Source organism: Melopsittacus undulatus, chromosome Z (genome assembly GCF_012275295.1).
Source record: "Melopsittacus undulatus isolate bMelUnd1 chromosome Z, bMelUnd1.mat.Z, whole genome shotgun sequence".
NCBI classification, from domain to species: Eukaryota; Metazoa; Chordata; class Aves; order Psittaciformes; family Psittaculidae; genus Melopsittacus; species Melopsittacus undulatus.
The window spans coordinates 24,738,774-24,764,430 of record NC_047557.1 but is presented as its reverse complement, the minus strand read 5'-3'; the positions used below and the strand labels follow the sequence as shown (position 1 = coordinate 24,764,430).

The 25,657-nt window shown below is 38.8% G+C and overlaps 1 protein-coding gene across 3 annotated transcripts in view; it reads right to left on the bottom strand.

Moving 5' to 3' along the window:
- LHFPL2 (LHFPL tetraspan subfamily member 2) overlaps window positions 1-25,657 on the bottom strand; it is a 126,033-nt gene that overhangs the window by 84,656 nt on the left and 15,720 nt on the right. Inside the window, exon 3 of one of the 3 annotated variants that reach the window (XM_034072763.1) lies at window positions 24,290-24,346. The exons of the other annotated variants lie outside the window; for them this stretch is intronic. The gene's annotated coding sequence lies outside the window, so the exon portion shown is untranslated. The remainder of the gene's footprint in view (window positions 1-24,289; window positions 24,347-25,657) is intronic. 3 annotated transcript variants of the gene reach the window in all.

Here is a 25,657-nt window from a genome sequence, read left to right as displayed (position 1 = left end):
CAGATTTAAAAGCCAAGGCTGTATTCTGAAAAGAGGTTAAATGTTGGTTCACTTTTAGAAAGCTTTTCTAATTCTGTGGAAATCAAGACTTGACAGGTGGACCCTGAATCTGAAGAATGACCTGAATAGATCGGGCACAGTATAGAGTGAGAAGTCATTTAGACCAAGTTTCTGTTCCTTTTGTGTCTTAAATGTTACTTTGCTTTTTGTTAACCACCAGATTTCCATCAGGTTCTATAGTTCCTTCAGACTTATCTGGAAGCCTGTAAACTGGACAATCAAATCCAGGACACAGAAATGGGTGGAGTGGTGGGATTTTTGGGGTAGAGGGGGGTTAGTGGTACAGTACTGATGGCGTAGGTGATAACACAAGAAGAACCTGGTACACAGGACTTTTTCACAACTTTTTCTAAGTAGGGTAATATTAAATTTAATGCCCTTGCTATGGGAGAAAAAATCAAACCAACCAAGATTTAATTTTGTCATCACCTGTTTTGTCGTGAAATAGGATTTAGTTCTTTTGGACAGAATTTCGTGCCCAAATTCTATTTGCTGCTATGCTCACTAGCCATCACGAATGACAATAATATTTCAGCCTGGGAAACTACCATAACTTGGATGCCTGCAACAACTGAGATTCCCTAATTCCCAGTTAGGTGACATATAAGAAACTATTCCTTTTAACAAACAGAAATGAAATCAAGAAGACAGCAGTTTGAGCACAACTACTTAAGTTATTCAGGAGAGTTAAGGGGCAACAAACCTTACAGATTGGCCCAAACAGCTCTGTACTTTTAGCCAGAGTTAACGGTAATCTGATTACTAATGTAATGTTAATTCTATATGATTTCAAATATCTTCTGGTTGGTTCTGATCATAAGCAAATCACTCAAAAATATAACACCTTACTGCTTGCTGGCCTAAGATTTTCTGCATGAATGCTCATTCTTGCGGAGCTACACTTCAAGAGTCAGTTTCCCTTAATTCAAGTTGTTTGTATATAGCAGAACTATAGGAGGAGCTAGAAACGACTTTGAAGGATCATCTTACCTAATTCTCACTGTGAGATACAAGGAAGGATAGTTCGATCCTCCTTCAGACCTTCTGTATAAACTTTCTGGAAACCTCTAATCTCAAAAGGTACTCCACAACATCTACAATCATCTATTCCAGTTCCTAACTATGCTCACAAATGAGTTACTCAGAATATGTAGAGGGTTAAAGCACATAACAGACACAGGGTATTAGGCAGCTGCCACAGAAACCTGCATAACTAATACAGTTCTTATTTCTCTACTATCCTATCTACTATAGTACTATCTACTATTACTGCAGGTAACACTACTTTTTTTCTGCCCTCCTGTAATGGAAGACAGTCTCTCCAATAAAGGTTTTCACTGCTCATGAGATGCCTTTCCCACAACCCTTGGGTTTTTTTCTTACGAGATGAAACTGCCTATTCCTTAAAAATTTTCTTGCAGGTCATACTATCACTTCATTACAGCTGCTGTATACAGTCCTCTACCTGAGACTCCATCTGTGCTAAAAAGAGAGCAACAGGTGTGACCCCTTACATGTAACATTCTTTGTTCATATATCTCAGATTATATTTGTCCTTCAACTAGGTTTTGACCCCAGATTTTCCTTGTCTAAACTACTTTAATTTTTTATTTCTCTTTCAACACATATGCAAAACATAGCAAGTTGTGCTCACCTTTTGGAATTTCATCTCGCTGTGTTTGGTCTGTCTCTCCAAATTTTCAAACAACTGTTTTCCAAGCAACCTTTTTCCCATATGGGAACCCCTTTAAATTTTCCAGTAGAGGCACAGAACCTTGTCTAGTGAATTTAGGCCAGTTACCCTTCATAACTCCTTATAAGCAACTAGTTGATTCACAGGGTCTGCAGACCACAGCCTGAAAATCATTTATTATCATCACTCTGAACTCATGATGTTAATGCAGCATCCCATTTTCCTGCTGTCCACAAATACACTCTGTTTTCTGCTGGCCAAGTGCCTAATAAAAATACAGAGCAAAACAAAATTAGAAGATACACTGGACCTCTCTGAAATGCCTTCTCAGTTGTCACTGAGCCATTAATGACACTTGGAGACCTTTTCTCAGAAACTTGCATTTCACTATACAACAACTTCATGTGGATTTCCCTAGCCATTTTCCTTAAATGATGTGTGAGACAGAATAAAAAATATCACATGCAGTCACTGCATGAAAAAAATAACAAAGTCAAGATACCTCATCTATCTACTACTCACCTTTTATTCTACTAGGCTAGCTATACTACCAAGGAAAGAAACTAAAATTGTCTGATACAGGTTGACCTTCATAAATCTACTGGCTGCTTGTCAGTCTTGTTGTCCCAGAGGTGCTTACAAAACATCTTTTAATAACTTATTAAAGGAAAAAGTGTGGGGATTAAGGTTTTGTTGACCAGCCTATAATTCCTTTCCTCTTTAAGCTTTTACTGAATAGCTTAAAATTCCCTTCGTTTTCCTCTTAAACGAGGGGAAAGGAAGAGAGAGTGTAGTTCTACATTTGCCCTTCCTCACTGCCCCTGTCTAACCACTAGCCTTGTTGCTTACCTTCAAAAGCCTGTTAAGGAATAATAAAACAGACTGGTTATACAGATGTTTAACAATGTACTTCTGAACAAGTTAGTAAACCCCTTTGACCAGATTTGGTGAGCAAGGGCCTGCCCAGGTATTGCCTTCAGCTGCATTGCTAGGAAAGCCAGGAAGCCAGTGTCTCAATTGTTCTGGCCCAGAGGCACCCCTTATTGCTATAGCAGGAGGCTATTGTGCTAATGGAAATCCCCCGTTACTTCTCAATTGCAGTCAGCACTGTCTCTTTCCTGCCAAGTTTCCTCAAAATGTGACTGCCTAAAAAAGCCTGTAGTTAAGAAATTCTCCATGAGACTTGCAGGCAGCTCACCCTGTCAGGGACAGGAGAAATACAAGCCATTCTGACAGCCTGTCAGGACACAGAGAACACAGCAAGAATAGCAAGGAGGCAAACTTTTTTGTGTACATGCCTTGAAATGGAAATGTCAGGTTACCTAGAAGACAGTCTGAACAATGGATTCACCACATAAAGAAAACATTGCTCCACTAATATGCATTATTATGCACTAATCAGTAAAAGCTGTCTGCCAGTACTGCCAGGAACAACCTGTTCATTAATCTGTGCATTAACTTAAATATTGGTCACACTAACTATTTAGTCTTCACAGCTAGAAGTGCTTCTCTCTCTTTTCATTTTTTCTTTTTTTTTAATAGAAGAAAGGGTAAAGAGAAAGAAGTTTTTAAAGAGACAGTGATCAAAAACTATGTCCCAAGTTTACTCAACACATATCATTTCTGGCATGTGTGCACTCTGGTTCCATTCTCCATCAATGCCACCTACCACTACAGATACTAAGTTAGCTTAACATATGCATTGTGGTTTCAAACCTACCTGTAGCCCAGAGTATAATAGTAAAATCACTCCCTTTACCAGTACCCATTCATCAGTAAACAATTCATACTTACTCTTTCAGCTTTATCAGCTTGGGGCCTATGATATTACTTGCACAGTTACTGAACAATTTTAGTTTGCTGTGCTGAATGCATACATCGGACTCAGAAAGTACAACGCCTCACATCTTCTGTATTCTGGCAATACAGTGATGTATCTCATCAGACAGTAGAGCACTAGATCAGTTAAAAGACTTACCCAAAACCCAGTTAGAAGAACTGAATACTAGCATACTAGAATCACCATAACATACATGGATGAAGTAGAACTGGATCAGCATATTTCTCACACCTTACTTCTGAAATATGCTGCCATATTTATTAACTAAATTCAGAATTTGAAATATTTTCCCAGCAGTAACTATTTATACGTTATCATTCAACAAAGATTTGGCTGAAATCAACCATGCTTTTACCATAATGTCTGAAGAGTCATTCAGAAACACAGCTGGTAAGGACTCCTGATCCGCATAGGCAAATATCAATTTAGGTAAGCACTAATCCTTCCACTGAGATTTAGACTGAAATTTTACTCAACAGGATCAAGGTTATAATACTTATAGTAGACTGCAAATACATGACATTGAATTGAAAAAAAAATCTTTATTTATGAAGTTCTGTATTAGCAGAAAGAAATCACTTCTCACAGATTATGGCAGTTGAAGGAATTAGACTGGACAGCTTCTTACTAGTTTAAGAAAAAGAAAGACACCTGACTTTTATCCTTGGATCTCCTGTTCAGGAGCAATATGCTTCCACTTATATGTCACCACATGTTCATGCAATAGATATACATCATATTGCTTCACCAGGTTCCTTCAATTATTCTGTACAGAACTAAAGGTAACACAAGGATGAGCTGTAACACACCTTTCTAAAGCACAGCATGAGCAAAGGCAAACCAAATAGTTAGCTAGATTAGTATCTTTCTAGTAAGTTCAAAATACGCACCTACTATTCACATAACAAAATATCCCAGAAAAGAAAAATGATGCCTTGACACACAACCCATTCCATGTTTTCCGCTTCTACTATATATAGCTCCTCATTATGTATTTGTTTGCATAGGACTTAAATAAACCCTCTGTTTAAACAGATCCTTCAGTCTAGAAGGATCGTTTATAGCTCCCAGTTTAAAAAATTACAGTGGTGCATACTTGACTAATGGATTGCCTTAGCAGACCTTAACAATTCATTAACTTGCAGAAGAAACATCACAAAAGCAAAAATGCACAGTGTCTGAACTAAACAACAGCAAACTGAAGACTAGGCAGCGGCGTCTAGCTCTGCTTCGTAAGAATGATCCCAATGAAATCAGTAGTACCTTTCCTATAGATGTTCCAAAAACAGTGCTAATTCCTTCTCCTTTTTTTAATGCTAGGATTACGTAGATCATGACAAAAACACATATATCTGAGCTGAATAAAGATGTGTGTTTTTAATAAGACTTTGCCAGACAAACCTTGTTTTCAGATACACAAAATATATTTATTACCCCAACTAACATACTTTAATACTACATAGGAAGTAAAGTGAACTCATGTCATTAGAACACTGATTAACATGTTTCTAGTGATATGTCATAGAATCATAGAATCACAGAATAGTTAGGGTTGGAAAGGACCTTAAGCTCATCTAGTTCCAACCCCCCTGCCATGGGCAGGGACACCTCACACTAAACCATACCACCCAATGTCAATTCATGTTATTAGAAAACAACACACATTTCTGAATTATACACCTTCCCCTCCCGACCAATATATTCAGTCTCCTTCATCATTATTTTTTTAGACTTCCAAGTTTTAGTACTACTTGTCTATGTGAGTGCTGCAGCATAGCACTGTAACTTGTTTTATCTAAGACAAAGGAAACTATATACATACATATACAGTGGATATCTTATATTCTTACAAAGATAAACCAAAAGATCTCATTCAGAAAAATAACCTATTGTTCTGGTATAAGGAAAGCAAGTGCCTGGAAAACATAGGGTTACGATACTTTTAACTTAACTTAGGTCTAAGATAGAGAACGTTTGTGTTGTAAGTCTGCTGTGTGATAACAGAATTTAGCAGTCTTACTAACAAGAGTGAATTATTTCTTTCATCCTTCTAATAAGTGAAGTATTTCTTACCATCCTTCTAACTATCAGGTAGTTTGGAGACAGTGACTCCCAAACATCTGTTAGCTTGGGAGGCAATAAATTTTGTAGACGAAAGTCACACTATTTTAAATCTTTGCCAGCCATCAGAAACTTGCAGATACGGATGGTTTCAGCTAATTTGTGATTACTGGGGCATCCAGCTGTGCCAAAGGTGAAAAGTGCACCCTGAGGAAGACTACTTACTTAATCTTGAAGACCCCTGCCCACAACCATAGGAGGGCAGTGCACAAGTGCCAAAAGGGAGACTTATGATAATGAATACCTAAACTAATTGTAATATCCCCAATGAACTCTTGGGAACCTAATGAATATGCATGTTTGTGTGTAATAAATACCTGTTTGCTTAACCCCTCAGTGCGTAAGTTAGGAGGAGTGATCCCCCTTGCGCCTGGTGTTGTAATAAACATACCTGTTTTATAATTTTCTTTGAGTTGTAGAGTCTGATTTCATGCTTCACTTTCTTCAAAAAGAAGAAAGGAATATAGTTTTGATGATTTCACAATACAGCCTGGCACCATATGTTTCTCTTATGTTCTTTTTTTTTTAGCATTTTTTTCTTCCCTCTTGAAGGGCTAGACCAAGCTCTATTATGCATGGATTCAGAAAGTACAAGTCAGCCAAAAGTCATAGATCTCTCAGGACGGACATGCCCATCTGTCATTTCACAGCAGGAGAGCAACAGCAGCTTCAATATAGACACAACAAGCTCACACAGTCCTCACATAGCCAGACAGAAAATCTGCCTTAGCTGATAGCTAGCTGCCTTTGAAACTCTGGACAGATGTTCCTGTGTAACACCAGGATCAACTGCTGCTTTCTTGTTTCTGCATTTTCAAATGCCTCATTTTCTCACTGCAGCCAAAATACAGTCAGTTTACTGCCTGTAATCTCTCCAGAACTTTGGGAAAATCAGATTTCAGGAGCAACAGAACTCAAGACACAGAAGCACAGAGGACACTATTCTTTAATGTGCAATTTTTCTACTCTTGGGGCCTATTTATAAAGTAGGTGATCCGTAAAGCTTGACAAAGGCTGTGCTTGTACGTATGTAATGATTTTCTAGAGCTATGCTCAGCAGTGTTCAATGATCTCCATAAATCTGTTTAACAGACAGGATACTGCATTGTTGCTCTACTGTAGGAAAAAAAAAAGTTTTATATTTTTCCATTATTTATTTCATAGCTGCGGATTGTGAAAACAAAAGTTCTATATGGAAGGAGGATTATTTTTATAACATTCTAATTTAATCTTTAAATCTCTAAGCAGAAAAATTGTCAAAGCATTGGTTGCACTTCAATGAAAAGAAAGTCTTACTGGTAATACTCAACCAATTTACACGCCTAATAGTAATCTCACCAGGCCCATCTGTAAAACTTTTGGTTCAATAGTTGGAGGTTTTTTCATTACAATGAGTCTTACTGGGTTTTGATTATAGCAATTTTACAACACTGGCTCCCTTCACTTTCAATTCTCATGTTTTCCAGAAGTAAATAAATAGCTCCTTTTAAACAACAAGGTTGTGCCAGTGTCCTGACTCTACTAAAATGATTGCCTCATTGAGAGTAAGCTTCTAAAACTGCTAGTAATGTATTCCTTGGACTACCTTCAGAAATCAATGTTGGCATATAAAACTAAGCAAACCCCAAAATAAGCGAAAGAATCTAAAAAATGACATAACTCTACATGATGAAGGCTGACACTTTATTGTGTGAAAACCTCACTGTTTTTTGTTTAAAAACATACAGTGTTCAAGAACACTATCATCTGTATTTTCTTTTTTCAAGGACCGCAAAGACAGGGAATGGCAATGGGCAAGGAAAGGAAAAAATATAAAGAAGCTTAAGAATGGAGGAAGAATAAAATGCTCAAAAGACAAAGATGGAAGTATAGGAATATTACTCATAGAAAGTATGCTTCATACAATATTAGAATTGCAAGGTTTCACTTCAAAAATTTATTCGTGCCTCTCAAATATTTCTGGAAAATTTCCCAGCTCTGGATGTAAAGTTCTCCTTACCACAATCACTCCTCTTTTTGAGACTATAAAGCAAACTTGTTTTCTTTTGACATTCCACAAAGATGCAGTTCAGTCCCACCTGCCTATCAAAAAAAACAATTATGCATTACCTCTTAGTCCTTTAAAGTTTGCTGTGTAGGAACAGTATATAAAACCTGAATCAGAATATTGCAAAATCCAAGACAGAGTATGTATGTCACAGCGGGGGGAAAAAAGGCAAGGAAAACTCTTTCAGAGGCTTTTTGGTTTAGTTTGGTTTTGGATTGCAGGGGTTGTTTGCTTAATCATCTGTGTTGAAGCCCGGAATACCCTGAAGCCACAGATAGCACAGACTGAGCCGGAGTAGGACTGCAGCTGGAAAAGTCAAAAGGTAACAGTGAATCAAATTTCTCACCAGTAAGCAATGGAACATGAGCTAAACTTGCCACAAACAAAAATTAAACCCAGAATACCTGCTTTTCACTTGTGTCCAAATCTATTAATATGGTTGGTCACTTCCCTTGTACATCACTGCTTTTCATGAAGTTATATCATACTACATAACCCCTGTTATTTTCCAGTAAGAGGTGCTTTTCTAAATAGCAGACTATTCTAAGCATATTTCAATTAATTTCCTATTCTGCAAAATAGGCTATGTTCTACCCAGTAACAAATTCAAACTGTAAAAGGTCAAATTCCACTTTTTAGAAGGATGAAGTAATCTGACCTAGCTGATGCAAACTTACCAGAAAGTAATAAAGAAAGAAAATAAAGTTTCAGGTAAACATTAATGTTTTCCTTTTTTCTTTACATCAAGATCCACAGATCCATTAGAATGGGACCTGTGACTCCTGGAAGCAGAGCAGAGAAATATCTTCCAGTCCAGACATACAGCACACTCTAAAAGAGAATCGCCCTCCTTCGTCTGCTTTTCTCCCTCCCCTGTGCTTTCTCCCTCGGAATTAGGTATATGGAAAACATCTGCAGTATTTTGATCTGCAGGATCAAAACTGAAAAAGAAAAGCGCACAATACTAAATAGCACTTGACAGACAATTAGATCCTTACTCAAATTGTACAACTGTTAAGGGCAGAAAGTTCCTGTATGACTCAGTATCAATATTAAAATGAAGGAGGAACAGTTTTCAAATTAATGCAAGAGAGTGAATGGCCATGACAGTTACAAGGAATGGTTTCATGATTTAGAAACATTAATTTTTCCAAGGAAAGTTCTCAAATTTAAATAAAATCTCCCAGTGGAAATGCAGTAGATCTCAAGATACAGCAAGATATTTTAATACAGTATGTGAGAAATGAAGTCACAATCCATAAACTGCAGGGCTGGGATATAATTAGTGCCTTAAGGAGCCATTTAATGCTGGAATCCTTGTGAAGAATACTTTTCTTGCATGTGTTAATATCATCAGTATAGTATCATCATCCCTCTCCCAAAACACTCATAAAAAATCATTAAAGTTATGTTTCACATGTTTAACATGGTATTTAACTGCTGGACTTTACATAAACCAGTACAACATTTATTGGAGTCTTTCTGAAGCCTAGCACAGCAATGTACCACACCATCCAAGCACTCCTTTTAAATCCACACGAACCCGGATGGAAGCCTGCTATTCACCAGGAAACGCCCTGTAACAGAGTGCATTTGCAAAGCCTCTGTGATTTGTTAAACAAGCCAAAGAGCAACAAGTTCTCCAACAAAAAATGTATAAAACGTGTCAAGGCCATTCTCTCAGTCCTATCTTTTGTTCCATTAAACGTAACCACTGAAATGAAGAATAAATTTTTTAAAATCTTATTCAAATACAGCCTTAAAAAATCCCAAAACAAAACAAAAACCATCGAGGGCAAAACATCCCCACCAATTCTCACTGTGTCCTCACACAATGGCTGGTTGAATGAGATTATCACTAGCAGTTTCCAGATGCAAAGAGACTGATCGCAGACTCACTGGCAGGACTCATGATGTGCTACACCTACATGATGTGCACAGAGCTTTGAGAGCCACTCTGACTGTTGGCACCTTCACACAAGCACCAGTCCATCTTCCTTCATGTAAATATAAGAATTGTGTGGATCGTTCACAATGTAACAGGATACTGATTCCCTTGGCACAGACGAATTGCTCTGCAGGTAAGGAGTAACTGCAGCTTTCATAACAAGTATTGATATTCACCAGCATATGTCTACTGTTTGTGTAGTGTAACACCTCAGGGAATGGCAGACAAATGAAGCAGACCCCCGAATGCCCTACGCCTGAACTACATCAGGAATACCCCTTCAAACAGAAGTTGCTCTCTACCACCGAACAATGCAGAAGTGGATGATCCTCACAGTAGATGAGAATGTGGGAGGGAGACATTCACAGTCACCAGATAAGTAACTCAAACACTGCATATGTCTCTGCAAGACAGCAAATATTTTGATAGGCCTCAGTAGGAGCTAAGCTTTGTTTCTGCAATATCACTTAATCCTTGCAGCTGACAACTGCGTCTTCCATTAATGTTTTTCTAGGGCATAGCCTTGTATCTGGAAATGCTTATCTTAGCATGCCCAGTGCCACATTCCCCAGTCACTCCTCAATCCACAGTACTACTTATAAGGGTCACAGCACCATGGCTCTCCTTGTTGCACAAAGCACTACTTTGATTTCCAGGACCAGACCAGCTTATATTCGTCTTTCCAAAACTAACAATATTGCTACTATAATCCTGAAAAAAGAAATACCCGGGGGAGAATCAAACAGTAATGACAATTTGTGAAAACAAAATGGCTTCCTTCCATCTGTGAAATGTAATTGCTGGGGAGGGTAAAAGGTGAATGCTTTGAAGAGGAATCGCCAAATTAACAATTTATTTAGATGTGTCAGAAAGACCATGTCCTGCTGTGATTGTCCCCAGATATCTGGAAGGAGAAGTAAATGGGGAGCAGATTGTAAAGCTTTGATCTGAAGCAAAGCAAGGCTGATTTCATAGTATCAGTCATGTCATGGCCTTTACAGGCAGCAAAGGCTGAGATCTGTTCCCAAAACTCGCATACATGTTACAGTCTCCTGTATCCACTGACCTCCTTTGATCAAAAGAATGAGTAACCCATTCACGCCCAAAAGGAAAGCATCTTCTTGAAGAAACAGGCTTGCATGCAACCCCAAGGGTTTGGTTTCAGGATCGGCCCAACTAGCTTGAAGGTTTCTTCCCACCTGAAGAGGAACATGACAGAGGCCTTCCCCTTCCCACCCTTCCTTCCAATTGCCCTGAGCCTTCCCACTCACTCCTATCTCCTTCCCTCCATTATGCCAACACATGACAAGACACTGCACTTAAAAGCCTGGCTATTTTTATTCTTTAGTCTGGGAGGGGGGAAGAGCAGGGCTGGTCAGGAGCAGAGCCAGGGTATGCCCTCACTCAATTCTGGGGGCTCTGGACACCAGGCTGTTCTCAAGACTGCCCTTTTCAAGCACCATTGGAAAAGGTTACTCCACCTATGGTTTTTTAACATCTCTAATTTGACCCATGTGTGATATTTTTCTTGTACAATTTGACAGGAGTCAGGCCCCTATATTATTTTTTTCTGATGACTTCAGACATCTCTGCTTTCTATTAGGACTGCCTGCAGTAGTGAACAAATGGTTGGCACTGGTAATAGCTCATCTAAGGCTTTCTGCAGTCATAGAACCATAGACTAGTTAGGGTTGGAAAGGACCTTAAGACCATCTAGTTTTACCCCCTCAGCCATGGGCAAGGAGACATGGCAGAAGATAAACAGAAACTCTTCCATATTTAGGAGGGACCTACCTAAAAATGTTATTAACTTGCTTGTTTGTTCTAACTGACTGAAGGGTACAATAATTTAACATATGCAAAACCATTTTCTTATTAACACAGTTAAGTTTGCAGCATACTATTTCGTTAAAGCATTCGTAAATTAAGTAATCAGGACATCCTAACATTATGTGTCCTAAGGATTTCAATACAGACATATTTGTGCAGTAACCAACAAATGGATGTAGTTTACAAATGTGTGCATGAAATTATCCCATTTCAGGGACAAATGCACGTTTCACAGTTTAGTTACAAAATACAAAATACCTGTATCTTTTACTTCCACTATGCAAGCAGCCAGGATCTTGTGGAAGAATACCACATGTTTTTTAAATAATGGTTTAGAATGACAATCTTAATTAAAGAATGGGAATTTAAGTGGCCTAAACTTATCCATCAGTTAACAAACTAATTTATCTATCCATATATAAACACGTATCTGATCACTTCATATATTCTCCAAGTGATAAAGAGCTTTTGTCATGTGATTTTTAAATCTAGAGAGATAAATCTTCAAAATATCTGGTCATTTACTGCTGTTTTGAACATCAGTAGATGCTCTTCAATGGTCAAATGACAAAAAAAGCAAACAACAAATTATTTGACTCATACTATCTGAATAATTATACTTAAAGGCAAGTGCCAAAACGATGTCAGGGTAAACTTGATACCCAAGCTTCACTATTGCAAGGGTGAATACACTTTACAGCTAAATTGTCTCCTGATAAGAAACATCAAGTGCTGGCCATTATGGAAAACAGACCTTTATGGTTGTGATAGCAAAGTAAACTGTGACACTGGAGGAACCTCCTGTCCTAATCTAGATAAAGAAATCTTTTTTCAGATAAGATTTCCTTTGCATCCTTCTTCACAAGCAAGAGAATTGGCAAGCTCAGCTCTCAACAGGGCTGAGATTTTACAAAAACAAAAAAAAAGACAGAAAAACAAGCCAACCAAAGAAAAAGACCTCCACCCTTTTATAAAGAATTTCTAAGCTTTGAAGATCAACAACTAGTTATCATAAATTTACCACAATTTGGTAATATAAATACGATGGTTCTTGTAATAGATGAGATAAAGACCCAAAGATTCCTGTAATTCTTGGAATAACAGAAATGTATGAAGTCATGATGCACAGAAAAACAGGCATTTTAACAAAAATTGTATAAATAGGATAATGGCATAGAATGTGATAAGATAATGGCAATAGTCCAGAAATGCAGACAGCACAAGCAAACCACTGGACACAACTCACCAAGGTGCAACTTGGTGGCACTATGTTGACTACACTAAGTTTACTGAAAGCTGCCTGCACTGGATCCTGTTGGAAACAGCGGAATGGTTTAGTTCACTGGGTCAGAAGGCATTCCTCAGTTACGTTCCTTCTAAATTATAAATATCCCAAATAAAAGGGGGGAAAAAAAATCAAGAAAAGGCCATTCTGTATGCCTTCAGCAGAGCCCCACTTCTTTGCTCCTACCCAACCACAGCAATGCATACCTTATCAGGAAAATGTGGGAGTTTGGGGTTTTTTTTGAGTGGGGTTTTTTTTTGTTTGTTTTGTTTCATTTTCATTTTTCCCAGGATATAACCAGTCTCATTACAAAAGAAAAAAACCCCACAACTAACAAACAAAACCCCTTGCCTTTTCCTGATCAGATACCAAATTAACCTGATGCTTTTCTTTCTAGCTCCCCTCTAGATTTAAGACTCCTGTTACAGGTGTTGCAGGGAACACCTGACATGGCTATAGCTTTAATTAATCCTCAAGTGGCCAGTATACTACTTATACTACATACATACACTAAATACAGTAAAGATCAGTTCTCAATAAATGCAGGGTAAATTCAAACCTGTTTCCAAAATCTACAAAAGAGTTGGTTTTAAATCAAACTAATGCGCTTCCAATACATACATATTTCTGTGTCTGTCCGTCTGTCATCTGAATCTCTGACAAGCAAAGCTCCATGGACCTTTAGTTACCTGCATCAGTAACTTAAAGTATTTTCAATGCTGGGGGTTGACAACTGCTTTCCCCCACCCCACTCTGGGGGGTCAGATAAAATCTACTGCTTCTTAACTAGCAAAATATTGAACTAATCTGGATAATCACTTTAAAATATGTTAATCCATTGAATCCATGTATTTAAACATTAACATTTTCAGTCTGCAGAAAATATAAACCAGTGAGCCTTAGAAACTATTTGCAGCCCATTTCTTTTGATGTGGAAATATATACAATAGACACCAGCAAATGGTAACATTTACACATGAAATAAGTTTTGTTAAGGTTTACTTTATTTGTAACTAGGAACCTGGTGGTGTGAATGCTATTTCTGACCCTTTATGATTGGAGAAACTAATTTAAACCATTTTTCTTGATTAAAGTCTTTACAATCTTAAAAAAAACAACACAAAAGCAAACCAACCAACCAACCAAACAAAAAAAACTAAAATCCCACCACCCAAAAATAACCCCACACAAGAAAACAAACAAACAAAAAAACCCACCACAAACAAAAAAAACCACATCTTTGAAAAATGTACTTGGTGAAACATTTGGAGTCAACTGATGCATGAATTACAGATCAGTCAGTCTCACCTCTGTGCCTGGCAAAATCTTGCAGCAGATTCTCCTGAAAGTCATGCTAAGGCACATGAAAAACAACAAGGTGCTTGGTGACAGCCAGCATGGCTTCACTAAGGGGAAAGCCTGCCTGACCAATCTGGTGGCCTTCTATGGTGGGGCTATGGAACTGATGGACAGGGGTGGAGCAGTTGATGTCATCTACCTGGACTTGTGCAAAGTCTTTAACACTGTCCCACATGACATCCTTGTCTCTGAGTTGGAATGTCATCAATTTGATAGGTGGACCACTCAGTGGATAAAGAACTGGCTGGATGGCCACACACAAAGAGTTGTGGTCAAAGGCTCAGTGTCTGGCTGGAGACCAGTAACGAGTGGTGTCCCTCAGGGATCGGTGTTGGGACCAGTCGTGTTCAATATCTTTGTCACTGACATGGACAGTGGGATTGAGTGTGCCCGCAAGTGCAAGTTTGCCAATGACACCAAGATCTGTGGTTTGGTTGATACACTAGAGGGAAGGAATGCCACCCAGAGGGACCTCGACATGCTTGTGATATGGGCTGATGCCAACCTCATGAAGTTTAACTATGACAAGTGCAAGGTCCTGAACCTGGGTCGGAGCAATCCCAGGCACAGCTACAGGTTGGGCAGGGAAGAGATCCAAATTAGCCCTGCAGAGAAGAACTTGAGGGTGTTGGTTGATGACAAAATGAACATGAGCCAGCAGTGTGTGCTTGCAGCCCAGAAAGCCAACTGTATCCTGGGCTGCATCAAAAGGAATGAGACCAGCAGGTCGAAGGAGGTGATCCTGCCCCTCTACTCTGCTCTCATGAGACCTCACTTGGAGTATTGTGTGCAGTTCTGGTGTCCTCAACATAAAAAGGACATGGAACTGTTAGAACAAGACCAGAGGAGGGCCATGAGGATGATCAGGGGACTGGAGCACCTCCCGTATGAAGACAGGCTGAGAAAGTTGGGGCTGTTCAGCCTGGAGAAGAGAAGGCTGCGTGGAGACCTCATAACAGCCTTCCAGTATCTGAAGGGGGCCTACAGGGATGCTGGTGAGGGACTATTCATTAGGGACTGTAGTGACAGGACAAGGAGTAATGGGTTAAAACTTAAACAGGGGAGGTTTAGATTGGATATAAGGAAGAAATTCTTTACTGTTAGGGTGGTGAGGCACTGGAATGGGTTGCCCAGGGAGGTTGTGAATGCTTCATCTCTGACCGTGTTCAAGGCCAGGTTGGATGAAGCCTTGGGTGATATGGTTTAGTGTGTGGTGTCCCTGCCCATGGCAGGGGGGTTGCAACTAGATGATCTTAAGGTCCTTTCCAACCCTAACTATTCTGTGATTCTATGATTCTATGAATCTCATCTTTCCCAGCTATCAGGCAGCAGAGTCTTTTCTTGCATTTCTTTAAGAGAGAATTACCAATTTTCGAAAACAAACCCTTAAAAAAATCCTTTTCTGACAATCTCTTTGGAAAATCTGATATATATTAGCACAGCTCCAAGTAAACATACTTAAGCAAGCACCAAAAGCAAAGTATATGATAGAGAATAGATTAATTTTACATTTAATCCTAGCATGTTTAAGACAACCAAAATTACATCTCTTTGATCTATGATAAAAAACAGTCAAAGATAGCAAGCAGTACATCTTCTACTGATTTTGGAGCCATTGGTTTTCAGCTCCTTGGACATAATCAAGACTTGAATATGAGTGATGTGTCATGGTGATAAATAAAGGATACATCACATCACATACTTCCAAAACATACTAGCAAATACCATGTAATTCCCTTTTTCTTGTGATACTGTGAATGAAATTTTCAAACACAGCCAATAACTACGTGTATAAAGTTAAAATCATGTTGCTTATGCTGGTACCTAAAATGAGAACTAGGAGGAAATTACCTTCTGAAATACAAGTCTAATGAGACAACAGGGCAGCAGCCAGCCTACCCACCCACCCCACGCTACTGACAGCTCAGCAGACAGTTCTTTGTTGGGCTTGAGAATTTCTTTCACCATTGCCAAAACATGGTTACTCCTCACACACAGAACTGTACCAGAAGACCAATACCTGTCTTCATCACCAATCACAGTTAACAACACAAAATTCTGATTAAGTCATGAGATGGACATGATTCTTTACACTCCCCAGACTCTTTGGACATTTTATACTCTTCATATATTTAAGAAGTCACCAAAAACCAATCATTCTCCTAAGCCTGGGGACCAGAAACAATAACTCCCCCCTCCCAACTGCAGGCACCAGCTAAAAAGATGCAGAGAATCAAGTTCCCTCAACCATCTTCTCCACCCTCCATCCACTGTACTCTCAACATGAGTGGGACAGCTTCAGTAAGAGTGGGAAAACCTCCAACTCTTCTCCCTCGGACAGTTCTGTATCCTGATAGTGAGGACACACCACTCAGATGTGGTGACTACACGTGGGTCCCCAAGCCTGCAATGACATGAATACAAGTCATCCATTTTCAGCACAAGCATCCCAACTGGCAGGCAAGGGGGAGTGACAGCATTAGTTCTTTAACCAGTATGCTATGGGACTAAAGAGCAGGGCACATACCTTTCAACTACATGTCCTCAGGAGAGGATCCCACGTGGCCGAGATGACCAGCACCCACCAGCCAGGTACCTCAACTCCAAACACTGGCAGGAGAGGAGCAACAACACTTTTGATGGGCTAATTCTGCAAGCCTCACCATTCCCTCAGGGATTTCTGGTTCTCTCTACTGACTCAACAAACACTGCAGGCTCTAAGCTCGGCTTATGTGAATCAGACGCCAAATTTTTCAGCTCTACATGGGATTTGTATGTGGAGTTGCTTTGAAGTTGCACCCAGCATTTTTATGACTTCAATATCCTGATATATCAATTTCTGTCAGGATTTTAAAGCAAGCCATTCTGCAAACAAATTTATGGAAGAAAAATTTGCTAAGGGAGAGAAAGATTCAGTTTCCTTTTACATGCATAACTCATTTTAATTACCATCTGCAGGCAGACCAGTTAATTGCTAGAAACAATTGATTATTCACTCCTTTTCTTATTAGGTAAAAGTCACTGTGCACTCAGACTGAAAATCACAACATGAATTAAAAACAGACCTTGTTTGATATTTCTAGCAGTTTAACTTAATTTTGTCAAACTACTTTTTTCAAACTATTGTTTTTGCAAAGTAATGGTAAGTCTTCATTGCCTAGGCATGTTTTAATTTGCTTTTTTAACATCTGAAATCAGTTGCATCAGCTAATAAAGAACTATTTATTTTTCAAGCTAAGTATCCAGAAATCAATACATTATGAATGCTTTATTTCACAGCCTAATTCAGTGTACAAAATTTTCTTCAAATCACTACACCAGATCAAGGTTTGCTTTTATTTTACTATACCATCAGGGCTATCAAACAAAGCTAATTTGTCAGGGAAAGCCAAAAAGGACAAGAATTTCAAATGCAGTTTTTTTGGGGGGTTGGGTTTTTAGTTTTGGAGGTTTGTGAAACAGCAGAAGTCATGACTGAAAGAAAACACTTGAAGTTCAAACAGAGCCTTGGTGACATGGCAAGTGCTCAGCTAATGAAATCATTCCAAAACCAGCACCTATAATAGACATACAGTGGAATGACAATGAGAAAAACTCCAAAACAGGTATCTTTCCTTTTGGCCTGAAGGAGTTGTGTATTGCAACAGGGAAGACACCTTTTTTTTAAAGAAATCAAATACACATGTTGGTATTTCAGCCTGGAAATAAGACATGGCAGCTGTAAATAAAGCAGTCCCCCAGCTGTCACAATTTATTATTGAAGAGTAATATATCTAGAGAAATTATTTGGTTTACAGATGTTCTCAATTATATTCAGGTCTTCAAGAATGTATCATATCACACAAGAGAAGTCTCCAAAAAAGCATTCAAGATTATGAAGGGGTAAGACTTAAGGCCACAGGTTGCTGCCAAGTTAAGCACTAGCAGGCTCCATCTGGGCAGCTAAATGTGAAAATAGTGCACTGACATGTAGGCTACTGTGCTGCATGAGGGACTATCCAAAAACAAGCTCACCAGGGTAGAAAGCAGTGCCATGATCCCAACTGACATGACAGCGGTGCTGCACTTCATCCAATTTCAGCATTCTACAACCACTAACCTTTTTTTGGTTTTGGTTGGAACTTTTTCTAGAGTTCTCAAAATATAACACCTTAAGGGACTTCAGTGTTCACAAGTACTGTATGGTGCACAGATTAGCCCAGAATCTAACAAACATGAAAGCCACAGTTTTATCAGACGGCCTCCGTGCAAAACACAGAGCTAGAAATATAGCTAACCTTCTGACCAGTAAGTAAAATGGGCTCTGCACCTGGGTCAGGGCAACCTCTGGTATCAGTACAGGCTGGGGGATGAGTGGACTAAGAGCAGCCCTGTGATTTGGGGGTACCGGCAGATGAAAAAACTGGACACAAGCAAGCAGTGTGCACTCACAGGCCAGACAGCCAACCCTGTCCTGGGCTGAATCAAGAGAAGTATGACCACCAGCTTGAAGGAGGTGACCCTGCCCCTCTATTCTGCCCTTGTGAGGCCCTGCCTGCAGTACTTCACCCAGCTCTGGATTCCTCAGCACAGGAAAAGATACAGACCTGTTAGCCTAGGTTCAGAGGAAGGACACAAAAATAATCAGAGGGATAGAGGACCTCTGCTGTGACAACAGGCTAAGACTAGTTGAGGTTGCACAGCCTGCAGAAGGCTCACAGGAGACCTTATTGTGGTCTTCCAACATCAAATAATAAGAGAGATGGGGACAGACTATCTAATAGGACTTGTAGCAAGAGGACAAGGGATAATGGTTTTAAACTAAAAGAGATTAGATGCAGACTAGATATAGGGTAGTTTTTTCATGATGATGGTGGGGAAACACTGGAATAGGTTGCCCAGAGAGGTGGTAAATGTCCCACCCCTGGAAACATTCAAGGTCAGCATAAGGGTTCAAATAAATAAGGGTTCAAATAAATATACTACAGGACATAGTTCTTAGACCAATAGATTTCTCTGGCTCTTATCTGATCACAGGCAACATAATCTTTCATTCATGGACTTCAGCAAGGAATTCCAGTAGCAGTGAGTTGTACCAATGCTAATTACATGATACTACATGCCTCTACTCGTAGGCAGAGCACCTCATTTTCAAAACCCAACAATTGCACTAATCCTTTCTGGGCATACTGAAGAACTCATGTTCCACAGATTATCTGCTGCTCCCATCTATTCCTGCCAAACATTTAATGCAGGATATGTCCTTGGGATTTATTCATATTTCCTCTCAGGATGACTTTGACTTCAGAATTGCCACTAACCATATTCAGCTTATCAACCTATTCACACCACTGTCTCTTTCTGTTATTTCTCATTCCATAAATTGCTGTATGTCACTGGCAGAGAAAGGAGCAACTTTTCCATCACCAGTGATTTTTAAATTCATATAGAATACTCTTTCTACATTGCAGCTCAAGCAACAATTAATTCAGAAGTGTCCTAATGCCTTAATTGCCCAGGACGTTAGGCTGCCTGATCACAGGAGTCCTTTCAGGCCTTACAAGCCTTTGTTTTGTGTCTCTTCAGAGGTTGGCTTGGATTTTCAGTCACTAATGAATTATCAGTGAAGAGCCAGCAGCTTATCTGCAAACCCAGCTAAACAATGACAACTCCATATTTACAGTTCCATTAGGCATCTCTCATTTAGCCAGGTCAAAGCTGATCCTTTGATTTTGCTTTGCTCTACTTCACGAACAATAATGGGTGTTGAAAGATTAAATACTTGACCTCAGCCTATTACATCTTTATCCATCAACTGAACTTGTCACAGCATGTAAAAATTTTGTCAAGTTAATTTTATCAAATAAATTTTCCACAAGCCCACACTAGTTAAAGTTTTATACACTTCTTCCAGTACCTATTAACTCAATCCCATCATAGGACACAGCACAATGTCCTACCCTAAAGCCTGGCTTTTCCAGCGCTTCTGCATAGCCACCCAGCACCTTTTCTCTGGAGGAGGCAGACTGTGGATTTCAGATAGCACCCACTGCTTGAAAAGCAAAATATTGCTGCCTACCACAATCTGATGCAGAGGATCAGGCTAAAGCAGCTGACTGTGGGAGTCAGCAACCATTTCTGCTGTACCATTGCCCACCACCATCAATCTGATTTTACTTCCTCAGGCAGGAACAGAAGTCCAACTGTTGAGGACTGAGAGCACAGTCCACCCTCACATCTGTACATCCAGCTGTCTTCCTAACCTCTCCCCCCCTCAGCAGCCCATAACAAAACCCATATCCATCCCACAAGTCTGTGTTGTACAACACTGAGTCATCACATGTAATCTAATAAACTAGAGACAAAACACTTATGTCATATTCTTAGTCTCTGAAACTTCTGAAACTTCTCAGAAGTTTAAAAAAAAAGCACAGAACTCACTACTCAGCTTTTCCAAATTTTCTGGATGCACTTTCTCTGGTGCTGGTGATTTTAAAGGATGCTGTTTAATGGCTGGCATTACTGGACTGAAATCTGTTTTGTTATAAACCTCTGAAAACAGCTACAGTCTCTTTTCCAAATACTGCACAACACTATCTAATAAATCCTTGCCAGTTTCGTACTCGCATTTGTAGTTATACCATTCCTACTGAATAATGCACCAACTGTAATGCTACAGTTCACTTTGCTCCTCATAGAATTAACAGCCCAGAATACAGTGATCAGGACAATTACTGGTGCAGAGTCTTGGCTTCTTTTAAACAAGATCTGTAGCTGGCTCATCCTCAGTGTTCAATGACTGAAGTCACTTGTGAGGTGAAACAGAAGGAGACTAAGTTCTGAGAACATAAATTAGTATTTCAGCCTAACAAATTAAACCATAAAGGATTAGTGTAAAAAAATCCCAAAACAACAAACAAAAAAACCCCAACCAACTAAATAAAAAACCTCTTATTTTTGTATATTTGGAAGTTAATGCAGGTATGTGTCCTAGAAATAGCTGGCACTGGGAAGCATTCTGAGTTGTGTGTTGTGGTGGGCAAAGAGATACTCTATGAATCTCTTAAAACCATTAATCTACTGTTAAGAGCTGGAGACAAAACCCAAAGGCCCCTGGCAATTCTGTGCTCTCAAATAATTCACAAATAAAGTGCCTGAACGTTCCTTCAGAATTTTAAGACAACTTAAAATGGGCATGGGGCTGTTGCTGCTGAAAAAGAGCATTAAAAGCGTCTACATCAGTGATGCTGGATTGGGGTTTTCAGTTAAATTTCCATCTTAAATTTTATATTTCTGCACATGCAGAACTAATTTCTTCTCATCTATGTGATCCTAAGCATATAGATATCATGTATAATCTTGATGGGTGGAAACCATATATTTAAATTCATTCCCTCTTTTCCTACATAATACCTCTATAAATTTAAGTCAGATCTCTTCTGGCACTGCAACATTATCACTGCCAAATGGGTATTCTGTCTTTCAACACTTTTAAGAAAAGGAACTTTCTTTCATTTTAGATAACAGATTCATATAAACTTAAAAGACAAACATTTAGCTAAGGGCTGTTTATATCTATTCCTAGTTATTAAAGTTTCCAGCATCAGTTCCTGCTATAATTGATGCTGATATTCTCCTATAGAGTTAATAAGCAGTTTTATGAAGGAATGATTACATCTCTTAAATGCTTCTGAGAACTTTAAAAAGATTGCAAACTCTCAACTGCGTAATTACCTTAAAAAGAGAAGCTACAGACAACATTAATCAGTAATCACGCCTGAAGAAAAAGAGTAGATACAATGTTTATAGCATTATTTAACATGCTCTGGTTCTTTTTGTTGTTTTTTTTTTCAAAACTCTAAATGGAAACTGTTCTGTCACAGTAACAACCGCAGTTCCGAAAGCACCTGAAAGAATATCACTGACAATTCATGGTGAAATTGTTACCTACGCTTACCATGTTTTAAGAACTGGAATTTGTGTCTTCAATGCTGTAACAAATAAATAATGAATAATAAATAAATAAATGTAATTAGGCTTCTGTAAGTGACTGAAAATTTCTTTTCCAACAAAGTTTTACAGAGGAAAATTCCTATTCACCAAGTCCTCACTGACCTCAGTCAGTCTTTCTGGTCAGTATGACCTATTCTAGCTTTTTCTGAGCAAAATCAAACATTTTCCAACTGTGCCTGGGAGTTTTCTTCCAGCCCTCTTAAGCTGAAAGGCAGAACAGCTCTGCAAAATGGCTTAATGCAACAGACAACAGATGAGTGTTAGCTTTTCCCTTGGCCATTCTGAGATTAAGAACCAACTAAACATACGCAACACAACTCCCAGATTCAATATGGTAAGGGCCATTACATATTTGGAGACTTTCATGCCCTCTTTGTTTAGTTAAAACATGACCTCCCTGTACAGGACACCCTCTTCAAAGCTGCTGATAGGCAGCCTCAGAACCTTCTTCTATCAAAGTTGGACCAACTTTGTTTTTTTTGTGTTTGACCAACAACACTGTGATGTATCCACGAGAAGTACTGATGTAAACAAGATATTTTTTTGCTCGCCAACCACATTCCTAAAGGCAAATTTGTATTTCTTGATGTGGAAAGAATAAAATTTCAAAAGTTCTCCATCAGGTATGGAAGACTGATGAGATCTGGATGTCAAAGGCTCACCAAAAGTGCCACAAAATGCAACCATGAACCCAAAGTACATGAATGTACACGATACAAAAGGAACACATGGAAAATGCATTAGCGTACACAGCATAAAGGTCAGTGTGTGCTTCCTTGATAAGAGCAATAGATTTATTAAGTAAATAACATCTCTCTATTATCTGCATTCAATTCTTTCTCAAGTGTTCAACATAAACTTTATTAAATGCCTAAGAAACCATAAATACTGTCCCTAAGGAAGTGCCAGAAGCAGGAGATAATAATTCAAGGTACTAACGTAAACATATTTTCTTTTCAAGCAAGCATCTTCACTTCAGCTGCAACAAAACCAACAGGCTTCCCTTAACAAATGTGTTTTCAATAAAAAAATCAATACTGGATATTTTATCTAAAAATGTACAACAACCAACCACGATGGTTCAAATTTCTGCTGCATATCAAACCAAAGGAAACTCCAATTTCTAATCTAATTTTGCATCTTTATCTGCTTATAGAAAGAAAACAAAAATACTATTGGAACCTGGTTTAAAATAAAATCGAATTAAGTGTTACAAATTTACAGAAATTGCTTTAAATGATCTAAAAAAAAATCCTTGGCTATAAATGAAAGACCAATTGATACCAAACACGTTGCAGTAATCACACGACAATATTCCTGGGTTACGTTTCAGAACAAAGGTTTCTTCAACGCACTTTTTTTCAACAGCAGCTGTGCCAGAATATTCATGGTTGAGGATTTGGTTGCTTCTTTAAAAGTCAGAGAATCATTGAATAGTTACGGTTGGAAAGGACATTAGGAAAGCATCATTTAGTTGAACCCCCCCCCCCCCCCTGCCATGGGCAGGGACACGTCACACTAGACCATGTCACCAAAGGCTCCGTCCAACCTGGGCTTGAACACTGACAAGGATGGAGCATTCACTGCTTCTTTGGGCAACCTGTTCCAGTTCCTCACACCCTCACAGAAAATAACTTCTTTCCCTTGTTTAAGCCCATCACCCCTTGTCATGTCACTACATTCCCTGATGAAGAATTCCTCTCCAGCATCCTTGTAGGCTCCCTTCAGATACAGGAAGGCTACTATGAGGTCTCCATGCAGCCTTCTCTTCTCCAGGCTGAACAGCCCCAACTTAGAAACTTAGTTTCTTGGTCTTAACCAACTTAAACTATTCATGCATTTAAAATGCCTAATAAGTCAACAATGCAATGAAAACATAACTGTAAAAAGGATGTTAACTTTGTTTTTAGGAACTAATCTTGTTTGTGTTTTGGTAACATTTATCTTTTTTAAAGTATCAGCTGTAAATGCACAAGCTAAAAAATAAAAGACAGAATCACAGAAAGCTGTCTAAAATTGAGAAGTATGCAAGTGCCTCATAACTTCAAAAATCTGCATTGAACATCAATAATTAATCTAATAACCACACTTGCTGGCAATGTGCCACAACTCACCTCTTCAGGAAACACCAGAAGAATGTATGACTACGACGTGTTTGGTCCCCGAGTTACCTGAAAAGTACATTGTGAGCTATACTTATTAATTCATAATAGGAGATCTACTTATGAAGTTTTGAAAAGGGGATGGAAATAGCTCAGATGTTCCTCCTGCTTAAAAAAAAATGCATTAACATTTCACCATTTTTAAGGAAGAGGTCCCATTTGTTCATTTTGTTCAGTGTCATTCATTGTCTTTTAGTTACATTTAAAGTTTTCAGTGAATGGTTTTACGCACCACCTCTTTACATCCTCACACATGAAAGGCTGAGGTCTTTTCTGCCAGTTATACTATCTCTATCAAAACTATACAAGTCCCTAGTATTCATCCATACTTTTAAGATAATAATAACAACTTCAACTGAGATTGATCTGAGAAGAAGGAATTGCACAGCTGTGTCTGGTTGGATGTTCAGTTGAATGGAGCATCCAACCTTTTGGTTACTGCAAGACATAGCTTCTCAAATATTCAGCAGCAAATAATTATATGTATATAAATTTGTACAATCAAAATGTATAAATCCCATTTAGGATGACAGGTATGGCATGATCTCTGGCTTCATGATCAGCATGTTCCCTCAGTCACATGGCCATGTATCCACAGTGGACAAGTACACAGTCCTGCTGCCTGGTGGGAATGTGGGGTGGTCACAATTGAGGTAGATAAGGGCAGGATACAGGTCGCAATTCATCCAGCTCATTACCCTGAGTCTCCGCTTATGACTGTTGGGCCTCAAGAATGGTAAGAGATAGAAACAACAAGCACAACCACATTATTACAGGAAGCAAATTTCTTTCGAAAATCATAGGAGAGTTAAAATAGTGGAAAATATGCCAGTTTAAATGAGTGAAATGGAAAATTCTTCCAGAAATTGAGAGTGAAAGTGTTAACTACAATATTGCAGTGACCCTCCAGGTTCTTTCTGTATATTAGAGTCAATATCCAATGGGTATTTTCATCACAACTTCTAACACAAGTTCAAGACCTGAACTTGATCACAAATTAAGCTAAAGTTCATTTAAAAACAAAAACTTCACTAACTCTTCTTAGAAACCAGATAGAGGAAACAGTCTTCTCAGTGAAGGTCAATGCAAGACTGCTCATTACATCACTGCTTTCTGAACAAAGCATCCAATTTAATTTTAGAATATCTGACTACTGCAATTTTTGGTATTTGACAAGAAACAGTTCCAAAAAAAAAGATTTCATTACTCTAAGTAACACTGACAGCCCATTTTTCTTCAGTTCATTGTATTACCACCTTGCTTCTTTGACCTCATTTCACCTCAATTTAACAAAGCCATTGAAAGTAGTTTTGTTTTCCT